Source organism: Sus scrofa, chromosome 1 (genome assembly GCF_000003025.6).
Source record: "Sus scrofa isolate TJ Tabasco breed Duroc chromosome 1, Sscrofa11.1, whole genome shotgun sequence".
NCBI classification, from domain to species: domain Eukaryota; kingdom Metazoa; phylum Chordata; class Mammalia; order Artiodactyla; family Suidae; genus Sus; species Sus scrofa.
The window spans coordinates 39,199,766-39,213,724 of record NC_010443.5 but is presented as its reverse complement, the minus strand read 5'-3'; the positions used below and the strand labels follow the sequence as shown (position 1 = coordinate 39,213,724).

At 36.1% G+C, this 13,959-nt stretch overlaps 1 protein-coding gene across 2 annotated transcripts in view; it reads right to left on the bottom strand.

Annotated features, from left to right (window-relative positions):
* TRDN (triadin) overlaps positions 1–13,959 on the bottom strand; it is a 386,702-nt gene that overhangs the window by 353,521 nt on the left and 19,222 nt on the right. The gene's annotated exons all lie outside the window — the stretch shown is intronic.

Sequence of the window (13,959 nt, the reverse complement as noted above, 5' to 3'; positions counted from 1 at the left end):
TTCTGCAGCTTACTTCTGATGAAATGCGCCTCCATAAAAGACTCCTCAGATTGTAGGAAGAATTAGATCATAAAAAAAATTTTGCAAAGGCAGTTTTCAAGAGAAAATCGTAATGGTTAATATCCTAGTCCTAAAACTGATCACAATTATATTGCTTTAGGTTATATACCATCTCTGCTCCAGGGAAACTAAAGATAATCACACAAGCCAGATTTTCTGTATGTATGTATATGTGTATATATATTATGTGTGTGTGTGTGTATATATAATTTCCTGGGAAAACTTTTGTTACTTCAGAAGCCACAGAGACTCACAGAGAGCACTTGGGTTCCGAATTTCCAAAGGTAACTTGAAACTGTGAAATTATTCAAGTGATAGCTTCTGGGAATAATGTTCTTGATTATTTTCCTTCTGTTACAGAAATATTAAATTAAAAAGGTATTTAAGTGTGCATATTTTAAAGTATGTATGCACACATAAACACATGCACTCACATGCAAACACGCATTCACAAACATGGTAGGTTAGGTAGAAATAAGCCATGGACGTGTTTTAATAAAATGATAGACTATCAAAACCCAAAATAACTGCAATTTTGTCAGACATTTAACACCACTATTTGTCCAAATTATTCATTTTTCACTAAACTGAAATACTGTATCCTTTTAACCATATATTTAACAGTTAAATAATTCTATCCTTTATACCTTAATCCATAAACTGTAAAGATCACATATTTTATTTTTTGCCAAAGGAATACACATTTATGGATGTTATGCTCCCAGAGAAAATTTTATTGTAAATTCTAGCCTTTGTATGATTTAATTATGTTGTCATAAAAAACCTAATTATTGGAGTTCCCGTCGTGGCGCAGTGGTTAACGAATCCGACTAGGAACCATAAAGTTGCGGGTTCGGTCCCTGCCCTTGCTCAGTGGGTTAACAATCCGGTTGCCGTGAGCTGTGGTGTAGATTGCAGACGCGGCTCGGATCCCGCGTTGCTGTGGCTCTGGCGTAGGCCGGAGGCTACAGCTCAGATTCGACCCCTAGCCTGGGAACCTCTATGCCGCGGGAGCGGCCCAAGAAATGGCAAGAAGACAAAAAAAAAAAAAAAAAAAAAAAACCTAATTATTGCTACAGTAAAATATTTATAATAGAAATGTTTCTTCAAAGATGTCTGCTTCCTTCACTTATCCCAGAAAAATTAAAAAATCTCTCTAACAATTAAAAGCATGAATGCAATTAAAGAGAATAAAATCCTGGCTACATTTATTGACTGATCCTAAGAAAGTTTACTCAACAAAATCTATTACCCTCAACACTTGCAGGGATCCTTTTAGGTTTAATAAACAACTTAAAAGTCATAATGTGAAATCTCATAAAATATATATAAACTTTTTTAGTGTTGTTTAGATAACATATCTTTCATGTTAAAAAAAAAACCAAGCTTTTCATTATATCACTCAATTATAAGGAATTCTCAGCTGTCAGATGATCATATCTCATTCTTTAACGAGAAGGCCTAATAACTGCCAAATTCCCCCAACCAAACAAAGAAGAAAAATTAGTCTAGAATATGATTCCAGCCCAGAATATGCCTCAATAATACGGAAACAGTGTTAAGTTACATTGTCTGTGAGAACCACAATTTCTTATTCATAAAAATGAAAATGTTTGAATTCATAGACTCCATAGTACTACCAAAATGCTCATAGCAAAACAGCAACAATTCCTGGTGTTCTAAAATTATTTCTCATGAAATCAAAACTCAAAATAATCTATAAAATTTAAATCTTAATTATGTAAAGTAGAACATTTTAATGAAATCATTTATTAATGTATTCCATTGTTCATTTGTACTTCTCATAGACCTTATGAATAAAAATCTTTTCAAAAACTCATTATTCCCATGTCTCTTAAGAAATAGTATTTTATTATTTTTCATATGGTACTTTCTATAGTCACATACTCCTCAGATTCTATGAGCTATAAAGCAAGCCATTAGTGAATGGGACAAAATCAATCTGCCTTGCAGTGGATCCTAATGAAAGACTGAATAGCTGCTAAGTGGACTTTCCATAAATAGATCTGCAAACCTAAATGAGAAATTAAAAAGCACTCAGGTATTCTTTTTATCCTTTTTTAAAAAAGGCTTTCATCCTTCTGAAAGGAAAGAGTAATCAGAAAAGGACTTGTCAGATTTTTTTTTTTTTTTAAGACATAAAGAATCTACCACAGGTCAATAGCAAAGCATAGGAATGAGAGCAATGAATTGGGAGCTAGAGTAGAGGTGACTAAGGGATCTCTTGGGTGTCACTTTGTCTACAAGGCAATCAGCCTCTGCAAATGTAAATCAGGGGCTGCCTTCCCCTGCCTACAATAACCAAGACCAATTGAGAGTGAAAAAGTGATATTCTTCAAGGAAAACCACAGTGCTCAGTAAGTGCCATTAAAGGAATGTGACCTATAGCAAAGTCCTAGGTGCAAAAGAAGGACTTTTATGCAGGTGACACAAAACCAACAGATCGTATCACTGTCACCTCCATCTTTGAGGCTGTTATCTGCCAAACAATGACAAAAAGCATGAGTACATGGAACTGCACACACCAAGTCTCAGGCAACCCAGGCTGCCATCACTCATCCTTTCCATTTATACACTCTGGCCAACTCAACATTTCTGTGACACATGGGACACACTGTGTCCTCTTTCTCCCCTGTGAATGTAAGAAAGTAGTCTGCAGCCTAAGTCCAAAATGACTTCATCCAGGTGTCCACCTCACTCCTTTAATTTCTTCTTCAGGACTCAATTTTATTGGAACACAACCATACCCATTTGCTTTTGTATAGTCTTATGTCTTATTTCAATGCTTTCCTGCTAAGGTAGCAGAGTGGAGTAGTTGCAACCTAGACCATTTGGCCCACCAAACCTAAAATATTTCCTATCTGGCCCCTTACAGAAAAAGCTCACCAATTCCTGCTCTTGGAGGAGAGCAACTGACAAAGTAAGAACTTAAAAATATATATTTAGTGGCTTTGTAAGCTAGCATTTAAAAGATATTAATCAGACAGAGGGGGCATATGACAAGAGTGACATAAAAGTTGGGTTCAGGAATTCCCAGGTAGTTGAGTGGGTGAAGGACCTGGTGTTGTCACTGCTATGAAGTGGGTTTGATCCCTGGCCTAGGAATGTCCATATTCCACAGGCATGGCCATAAAAAAAAAAAGTCGAGTTTAGATGAAAACAGTACCAGGTTTGAATTCTGGCTTTGCTCTTTACTAGCAACTGTAGTTTAGTGTTCACCTACAAAGCCAAGATCATTAAAACCACCTCAGAGGATTATTATGAAGAAGAAAATTTTTAGCACAGTATCAGACATACTAACTTACTCCTTTTGCTTTATTACCCAACTTTCCTACTGTAATGTATTGTTGACAATAGTGATAAACATGCTTCTATATAAATATTTCTTCTTAAAATATATCTCTTAGGAGGAAAATTACTTTGGTTCCATCCATTCATTCTTTTAGCTCTGTACATGGCATTCTGAAGTACCAAGATTAAACTGCTTTTTCATGTATATGATAATTGGAGTTATATAACTGAAAATGTAAGCCCTGGAGGCTTAGAGGTTCATTTCTTTGAAGAGACTTTACATTGCAAAGTATACAACTGGTGTTCAACTCATTCATAACTACCATTGTAATAAAGCCAAGAGATGTAAACAATTCAGAAATGTATTTCTCCAATCAATGTTCAGAATTCATAATGGATAAAATCATGCATTTTCATTCATATGAAAAACTAGTAATGTTTTTAATGTATTCACCACCAATTACAAAAAGCACAGCATTGCCGTTTTTCTTAATCTCTGCCACAATTTGGTGCTATTCTTTATTCTAAAGAGGCAGTGGGTCCCAAAGGATTTTTTCATAAGGTGGTTATTTGGAGCACAAATGTGTTTCCCCATTTTAATTAAAGAATGTTATGAAGGTTGGTTATGGTCTCAGTATGCCCATCAAAACCTTTTTAATATTATGCAGCTGAATTGTTATACAAATAAAACCGTAGGCATCCTCATGCTTTTTAATGTGTTTGTATATTATCTACTTGAGGGATGGAAGCAAGTCTTAGTCAGCTTAAGCCTCAGCTCCTTCAGGAAGCCTTAGATATAAACCTCCAGGATAATTTAAATGTCCCTCCTGGATGCTTCCAGACCACCTTCTTTGTACATTTATCCAAGACCTACCATGTTAACTTGCAATTGCCTGATTATGTTTCTGAGTCTCCAACTAGAATGTAAGCTCCTTGAAGCTTCTCATATTCATTTGTCTGTTTCTGGTGCCCAGGATGATGACTGGCCCTAGATAAGTGTTAGGGAATTGGTGTGCTGACCTGAATACTGAAAGACTCATGCTGCTTTTTGGGAAGGAGAGGCTCTAGACTCTTATGCTGTATGAGAGACAGAATCCCTCTGTGCCTTTTGTGTCTCTCAGTCCTATTGGTCAAGGGACACATTTTGCATCTGCTCCTTTATCACCAGATTATCACAGTGTCTGAAGCCTCGTTGCCATGTGAAGAAACGGTGCTATCCCTTCCCCACAGAGGGTCTGCAGGTGGAAGACAGCTGAATCTCAGCCACTGCCTGCAGCTCTCCAGGAGGAGGGAGCCTAGAAACGGCACCTGGGATGGGTGTGTGAAGGGAAGGGATTCAGGATCAAACAAGGAGGGCTGAGTGGGTCAACATGGAGTGAATGGTGAAGAGTTCTGGCACTGCCAGGTAAGGAGAGGGCAAGGAATTTCTGTTATGGGAAAATGGGGGAGAGGAGGGATCAAAGCTCAGCGGGACAAGAGGGCGGTAGCTGTTCTCAGCTTTTCCAAGTCTTAAGTCTTATTTAGGAGAAGATATAACAGGAGTCAGAAGAAAATTCAGAGTTTTGTGTTAATAAATATTAACAACTCTGGTTATGGGTAGTGGAGGAAGACAGCTAAGGAAAGAGAGCAAACATCATCATGTTCATAGATAATTATAAGTATTGTTGGGAGGTGTTCATAAGTACAGAACTAATTCTAGTGCCCCTTTTTTGCTCTCTAAATATAAACTCTGGAGAGCAGAATTTTTAGGTCAGCAGAATTTTATTTATTGAATACTATTATATGTATCTATGGTTCTATAAATTTTGAAAAAACTAAAATAATTTATTATTTATATTGTACTTATCAGTTGAATAACAACTGAAAAGTTCCAAATATGAAAATAATTTTTAAAAACTGTGACACATCCACTTGACTCCTCATTTTTTCCTCACTTTCTCTGCTAACCATACTTGACAAGTTTATTTGCATTGGTATATAAGGCTGGCCAAGAAAGGCTATTTGAAGTATAGCATTATCAATTTGAGATGATGAATAGTAAATGTGGAATTTTACAAATGATCTTAGTACTAGAGTTATGTATTTTCCTGGATATACAGTGGAGACAGAATTTGCACTTTGTAACAAAATGTGCTGCCACTGGCAATTCTGACTTCTAAGGGCCAAACCTGATTAATTCCTCAAGGACAACATAATGTTTGTTACACCATCATTGACATTTCTGCTCACCCTTGCTGCATGCCTCACCACAAGGATTTAAGAATAAAGCTTCAGCACATTCAGTACCTTGGAAAGCAGGTTTCATTATGCAGGGACTATGTTTCTTCAACACTAAATCAAGTGTAACAGAATCAAGAATGGTGGCCTTGGTCAGGGCCCTAGCTACTCTAAATGACCCATCTGTGCTAATCAGTAGAAGTGCCCCTTTTTCTAAGCACTCACAATTGCTATACCAAAACCCAGGGCACACTGAATAGGCAACATGTGAGATTTGTGTTGTGAAAGAAAAATCGAAATAGAGTTGGTATTGGTAAGAAAGCTCTCTAAAATGGAGCCAGAAGGCCACTGAGGAAGTATGTGACTTAGGCACATCTCAGCCTGGATGGAATCTGAACTTTGTCCACCTATGGTCTTAAAGCATTTGTCTGCCTAATGTTCTGGATACTTACTGGACACTCACCCTAAGTCATTCATGACAATCTATTCATTAAGGACAAACTCCCTTGCTTGCATCAGAGTCAACTGTAATTCTTCTCGGGCAATTTTAACAACCTGAGGCTTTTGCCTTTGTAAGCCCCTGACTCTTTCTCTTCCCCAGAACACTTTTGGCTTTACTCCACCTGTGTCTCCTGAATTGCAATTCCTAAGACCCTCAAATAAACTCTTTTCTTATCTTCAGCCTTCTGTGTTTCTTGGTTGATAGTACTCTTTCTTGCTTCTTCTACCAGGTGGTATTCTTCTGCAGACAAAACATGTGGCAGTCCCGATCTTGGTCAATATGGACAGGAGAATTATTGGTCAGCAGGTAACAAGTAACCACTTCAAAAAGTTTTTATGTATTTGTTGGGCTAAGAATATCATATATTTGTGTAAGACTTCAGAATTTGTAATGCCAAATTCACATGTATCATATCAACTGATCTTCCTGAGGTGGGTGGGGAAGACAATTCCAGTCTCACTTTAGAGAAGAAGAAACTGATGCTCAGAGACATTCTATGATAGGTATTAGAAAATAGCAAGGTCAAGACTAGAACACAGATTGTTAAACTTAGTCAATTCTATCAGCTCAAACCAGAGCATCAAGAATAACAGCAAATATCTACCGAGTTAACTCTTAAGTCAGGAACTGTTCTATGGACTGGGAATATAGTCCCTATTCTCATGCTGTCTATATTCTTGTGAAGTCAAAGTATAGCTGGATATGTTTTCAAGATGAGTTTGAATAAAAAGAAGAGGTTCAAGTTTAACTAAACCCACTGCCTTCCCCAGTGCAACTTACTCCAGGAGTTCACCCTGTCTTAATCTACTGCCAAATGAAAGAAAAGGAAGGGAGATGCTGTTCGCAACAAAGAGAAACTGAGCTCATAAAATTCATAATACTGACCATAAGCTTTCTCCATCCCACACTCATGAAGGTAGACTTTGGAAAGGGCAGCTTTCAAAACAAGGTTCTCATGATTTCCATACGCCCTACGGACTGGCAACCACAGCCCAGGATAAAAATCTCAAGACAGGAACAAACGCAAAACTTAATCATTATGTTATTCTCCCCAGAGCAGTGACTTTGTTCTATTACATTAGCCAAAAACCAGTGATTATATTTAAAATAAACATGCAATTTAGATTTATAAAATTAGATAGCAATACAAAATTAAATTTTGGCTTTAATATGTATTATTCAATCTAGCATCAGCTCTTATTTAAATTTCTGGTATTTAGAACTCAGATCTCTGTTACTCCAAAGGCTATATAACTAAATGGATAGATCAGAGACTACTGAACTCCAATCACCACAATAATCCTATTCATTTTTATTTTTTTCTGTATGGTGGTTTTTAAATATAACCAGCACAAAAGAAATTAGAAAGGCATTATAGTAAAAAAGCACACTGTGTTTCTGTCCAAGTTTGACTGAGTTCTCATGAATTGTAAACATAATCTAAACTAAGATCACAGACACACAATTGGAACTAGGAATGAACACCCTGATTTAGTCTTTATGAGGCCATTAGGAAAATTATAAAAGCTTGATTTTTTTTCTTTCTGACCAAACTCAATCCACATCTTAACTTTTATTAAAGTTTTAGTACAACAAATTATGTTTAAAGCTATTTCCTTTGCTTCCAAAATCTCTCTTTTTCTTTCTGTATTAAGGTCTGTCATAATTTGCAAGTTGTCTCCCTTGATATTACACTTGGTTTATTTTACCCCATAGCTTAGTATTATAATATGAGCTCCATTCACTCATTCATTCAATGATTCCCCCAATATCTATGTGTTTATTCATTCCTACATTAATTCATGAAATGTTTCTTGAGCACTTCACTTTGTTCCAGGTATTGTTCTATGTTATGAGAATGAAAAAGAGATGGACCTAGACTCTACTCTCCCTAATTTTTAAAGATTTGAGATTCTCTACACTTTTCTAATTGCCATCGTCCAGCTTCCACATATTCTGAATTCTTTATTGAGGTGGCAAATGGAAACTCCCTTGTAGACCTACTTTCCAACACTTTTTAAAAATTTGGATCTTTTAATAAATCTTTACCTTGAAGCACACATCCCTGAAAGTACCACTGGGGATAAAATGAAGTTATAAATTCAAATGCATCGGGTACTACTTTTCTTAAAAGCATCAATTGCAATAACTTAACCCACCCTTATGATATTATTCCGTATCTTATTAAAAGAAATGTGGCTATAATTAATACATTTATTGAAAGAAGTAAATTTATTTCAAATAGAAGCTGCATCTATTTGAAATAAATGGCTGAGTTCACAGAATATTGCTAAAATGAAGTTAACTGTTGAGTGGTTATCATAATTTTCTCCTCTTTCATTCATTTGATAAATGTATATTGAGCATTTACCATGAGAAGCAAGTTTTAGAGCTAAAATCAGATATGATCCAGTCCTGTCCTCCAGCTGCTTAAAGAATACTGAGGAAAACAGACAAGGAACCACAATCACAGTTCTGTTTTCTAATTGCGTGAAAGTGTCATGTATAAGACATGGCAAGAATTTAGTGTGAGAAGGACAGGCAAAGAAACAGCAGGCATAAAAGCTTAGATGATGAAAGGTGGCTGTATTTAAGAAACTACAGATCTATTTATATAGCTGGAGGCAAGTCACTCAGCACAAAAGGGAGAGAGAATAGATATAGGTAGGCAGAAAATACATCTACAGTGTAGTAAGTAGGCCATGTTACTTGTTATTTACTGAGTCAAAAGTTTAATCTGAGTTTCAGTTTTCTTGTCTATAGAAAAAAAAGTCAAGATAAAAACTCCCCTTCTATCTTACTAGTTCATTAAAAGTTCTATCAAAAATGGCCCTACATGCAAATATCAGGGAAAGCCCTGAAGTGCCATGTAAACACATACACCATTAGGTTATCATCATTAAATACCAATGACCCTGTGTGAGAGCATCACCCAGTGGTGAGCCTCTAGATCAGGCATTCAAGACTTCATTGACTTCATGTTTCAAGCATTCAGTGAATGGTCATCTCCCGATACTTCTATTTGCCAATTCCAACTATGTTCAGAAATACATGAGGAGTTATTTCTAATACTCCATCTTCCTTAACACAACTTATATTTAGTGTACTTGATTATCACATAATACTGAATAATCAAAGTATGGCTTTTAAAACATGTAAATTTGAATAGCTTTAGAAAACGTCTCTGAAGAAGCTCCAGGGTAGAAAGCTTAGAGAAAAATTATATTTAAAAAATTATTTTTAAAGGTCTAAATATAAGACCTGAAAACCATAAAACTCCTAGAAGAGAACATAAGCAGAACACTCTTTGACATAAATTGTAGCAGAATTTTTTTAATCTTTCTCCTAAGGCAAAAGAAATAAAAGAAACAAACAAGTGGGACCTAATTAAACTTAAAGTATTGCACAGCAAAGGAAACCACTGAAAAAACAAAAAGAAATATATGGAATGGGAGAAAATATTTGCAAATGACATGACTGACAAGAAGTTAATATCCAAAATATATAAACAGCTCATACAACTCAATATAAAACAAACAACCCAATCAAAAAGTGGGCAGAAGACCTGAATAGACATTTTTTTTCAAGGAAGACACAGTTGGCTAACAGGCACAAGAAAAGATGCTCGACATTGCTAATTATTAGACAAATGCAAATCAATGGCATTTAGAATGGTGAATCCTCTCCAGTAGGTTCTGAATTTATTTTTCCCAGATATCTGAGAGGAACCACTAACTACAGCAGCAATAGCCTTACAAAATGTATTTCTTAAATCAAAAAATTTGAAAGTCAAAATGATTCCTTGACCCACAGTCTGCAGAATGAATGTGGTGTCAGGAGGCATGAAAACAACATTAATCTCCTTGTACATCTCAGTCAGTGCTCCTGAGTGACCAGGTGCATCGTCAATGAAAAATATTATTTTGAAAGAAATATTTTTTTCTGAGTAGTAGGTCTCAACACTGGGTTTAAAATATTCAGTAAACCATGTCGTAAACAGATGTGCTGTCATCCAGGCTTTGTCATTCCATTTATAGACCATAGGTAGGGTAGATTTAGCATAATTATTAAGGGACATAGAGTTTTCAAAATGGTAAATGGCCACTGGTTTCAAATTAAAGTCACCAGCTTGCATTAGCCCCTGATAAGAGAGTCAGCCTATCCTTTGAAGATCTGAAGCCAGGCATTGACTTCTCTGCTCTAGCTATGAAAGTCCTAAATGGCATCTTTTTCCAATAGAAGGTTGTTTTGTCTACACTGAGAATCTGCTGTTTAGTATAGCCGCTTTCACAAATTTATCATAGCAACATCTTTTGGATAATCTGCTAGAGCTTCTATATCACACACTTGCAAGGTGTGCAGCAAGGTTTTCACCCTGCACTTTTATGTTATGGAGACAGCTCTTTCCTTAAACCTCAGGAATAACTTCTGCTAGATTTAGACTTCTCCTGTAGCTTCTTCACCTCTCTTAGCTTGCATAGAATTGAAGAAAATTAGGGCCTTTCTCTAGATTAGGCTTTGGTTTAAGGGAATGTTGTGGCCAGTTCAATCTTCTATCTAGATCACTAAAACTTTCTCCATATCAACAATAAGGCTGTTTTACTTTCCAATCATTCATGTGTTTACTGGAGTAACAATTAATTTCCTTTAAGAACTTTACCTCTGCATTCACAATTTGTCTAGCTGGTGCAAGAGACCTAGCTTTCTACCTGTCTTGGCTTTCAATATGCCATCCTCACTAAGCTTAATCATTTCTAGCTTTGTATGTATGTATGTATGTATTTTGCTTTTTAGGGCCACACCTGCAGCATATGGAAGTTCTCAGGATAGGGGTCAAATTGGAGCTACAGCTGCCAGCCTGCACCAGAGCCACAGCAACTCAGGATTCGAGCTATGTCTGCAACCTACACCACAGCTCGGGACTATGCAGGATCTTTAACTCTCTGAGTTGGGCCTGTATTGTCATGGATACTAGCTGGGTTTGTTTCCTCTGAGCCAGAACAGGAACCTAGCTTTTGATTTAAAGTGAGAGACATGCAACTCTTTCTTACACATGAACACTTGGAAGCCACTGCGGCATCATTAATTGGTATACTTTCAATATTGGTATATCTCAGGAAATAGGGAAGCCTGAGGAGAGGGAGAGAGATGGGGAAATGGCTGATCAATGGAAAATACACATATTTATCAATTAAGTTCACTGTCATAAATGGGTGCTATTTGTGGTACCCCCCAAACAATTACAATAGCAACATCAAAGATCACCAATCACAGATCCCCCTAACAAAATAATAATAATGAAATATTACAAGAATTACCAAAATATGACAGAGAGACAAGATATGAGCAAATGGTGTTAGTAAAATGGCACTGACAGACTTGCTCAATGCAGGGTTGCTATAAACCTTCAATTTGTAAAAAATGCAAATTTGTCAAGGCAATAAAGTGAAGCTTAATGAAATGAGGTATGCTTATATACTCCCTATGAGCTGTCATTATAACCTTTCTGTTGAAGATAAGAAAACTGCACTTCAAAAAGATAACATATTGAATCACATTGTGAGAACGAGGGAGGGCAAGAGTTTAAATTCATGACTGATCTTATATATGTTTTTCATCAACTATCCTCAATACAGAGAGTTGGTAGTTTATAGGTACAAATACAGCATCAAGGCTGATATTCTCTCTGATTGGTTTTGAGGCTTATTTTTATGTCAGTGCCTTTGCTTTATCTGTAAATAAATGTTCAAAATATCACATCTACACCTTCTCAAAAATACACTATTATTTGAAACGTATAGGTTAGAAATTAATATGATTAAAAGGCTGAAAAATAATGTAGGGTATCTAGAGAAACATCTTTTTCTCTTCTTGGCTCTTTCAACTTGTTAAGTAAAAGGCTGAGAACAATGTAAAATTAGTATTCTAAAAGACAAAAGGTCACTATAAAGAGAATGGTGACCTGCTATTTTCAAGTTCAACAATAGAAGAGGAAATCATGTTAAATCTTAACAGGAGAGGTATAGGTGAGGACATCTTGACATAAGTATTATTATAAAAATAGCTTTCTAAGGAAAATGTTGAATATCTTGCATGGAAATATTTAACCGTAAGATAGGTATTCATTTTCTTTGACATTTCTTATAGTGTAAGTATATTTCTACTTAGGGCAGAAGGAAGACTAGAAGTAGTCTCCAAGCACATGATTTTATAACATGAATAACTCTTATATTTTAACATGAAATTGCTTGAAATGACCTTGAAACCTGTTCCATCTCTGCTTTGTTACAATTCTATTTTATCATTATGATATTTATGTCTTATCACAGAAGTAAAATCAATAACTGAATCCAGCATAAGGGCAAAATTAGATGTATGGAAAAACCAGGAAAAGTGGTGCATTTGGTGAATAATGACCTAAAATAAGTATGAAAGGCAACTGCATCATCCTTCACTTATGAAGATATAAGAAAATATCAGACACTGAACAAATCTAAGGCTCATATATGGTGCCAACACATGTGTGTTAGAAAAGAGACTCATGATTTGGGGATGGTCAAGTGATCCTAGAATTTACATGAAGACAATTCCAACCTATATTTATACCAGGAATCATTTCTAGTTCCAATTGAAATAAATTTAGAGATTTCCTGGAAGTTTAATGAATAAATGTATTTACATACATATTTGCAAGTTTTATGTTTCCTAATTTTTATAAGGAATTCAAAACCTATCATCTTAAAGAGAAAATATAATCTAATCCAGCACTAATCAATTAATGTCAACATTATTAATTAATCAACTATTTTAACCTCATTTACTCAGTTTGATTGAAACTCTTAAAGTTAAGCAGAGATAGCTTACAGTGCATTATAAAGAGATATGCATCTAATCATTTTAAAAGTGTGAAACTTAAAACCAAATATCCAATGATAGTCAATAAATATAAATCAGTAATAATTATTAATTTTTGGAGTTCCCATCGTGGTGCCGTGGTTAAGGAATCCAACTAGGAACCATGAGGTTGTGGGTTCAATCCCCGGCCTTGCTCAATGGGTTAAGGATCCAGCATTGCTGCGAGCTGTGGTATAGGTCGCAGACGCGGCTCGGATCCCGCGTTGCTGTGGCTCTGGCATAGGCTGGCGGCTACAGCTCCAATTATACCACCCCTAGCCTGGGAACCTCCATATGCCGCAAGAAGGACCCAATAAATGGCAAAAAGACAAAGACAGAGAGAGAGAGAGAGAGAGAGAGAGAGAGAGAGAGAGCAAAAAGACAAAATAATAATAATAATTATTATTAACTTTTAAGTGTTAAAAAGGATCTAAATAAAAGCCCATGCAATTTGTATCCCTTTGTAAGATCTAAGTCTTCATAAACATAGAAATATCATTAAAAGGTGAAAAATTATAAGATTTGTCAGGATTGAAACTATTTGGCACCATGTACAGATAATAAATATAAGTTGGATGCCACACAAGTAACCCAACAACATGAACTTGTCTTCTTACAGACTCACTTAAGAAATTCTCTTGTCCTACAGTGGGTTAAAGATCTGTCATTGTCACTGCTGTGGCTCAGGTGGCTGCTGTCATGTGAGTTTGACCCCTGGCCTGGGAACTTCCACAGGTTGTGAATGCAGCCAAAAAAAACAAACAAACAAAATTCTTCCTCCTTTTGGTCCTACCTTACAAAACATTCATTGGTTTATTCAACTAAAATTTAGATACTAAAACCAAGAGCAGAGTTTTTCTCCAATCATCCCTTAAAATACTCAATATTATGCAAACCGAGGTCCATGGTCCAGCAGCATCCTCATCACCTGGAGCGCGGTAGAAGTGCAGAGTCTTGGGCCTCACCCCAGCCCT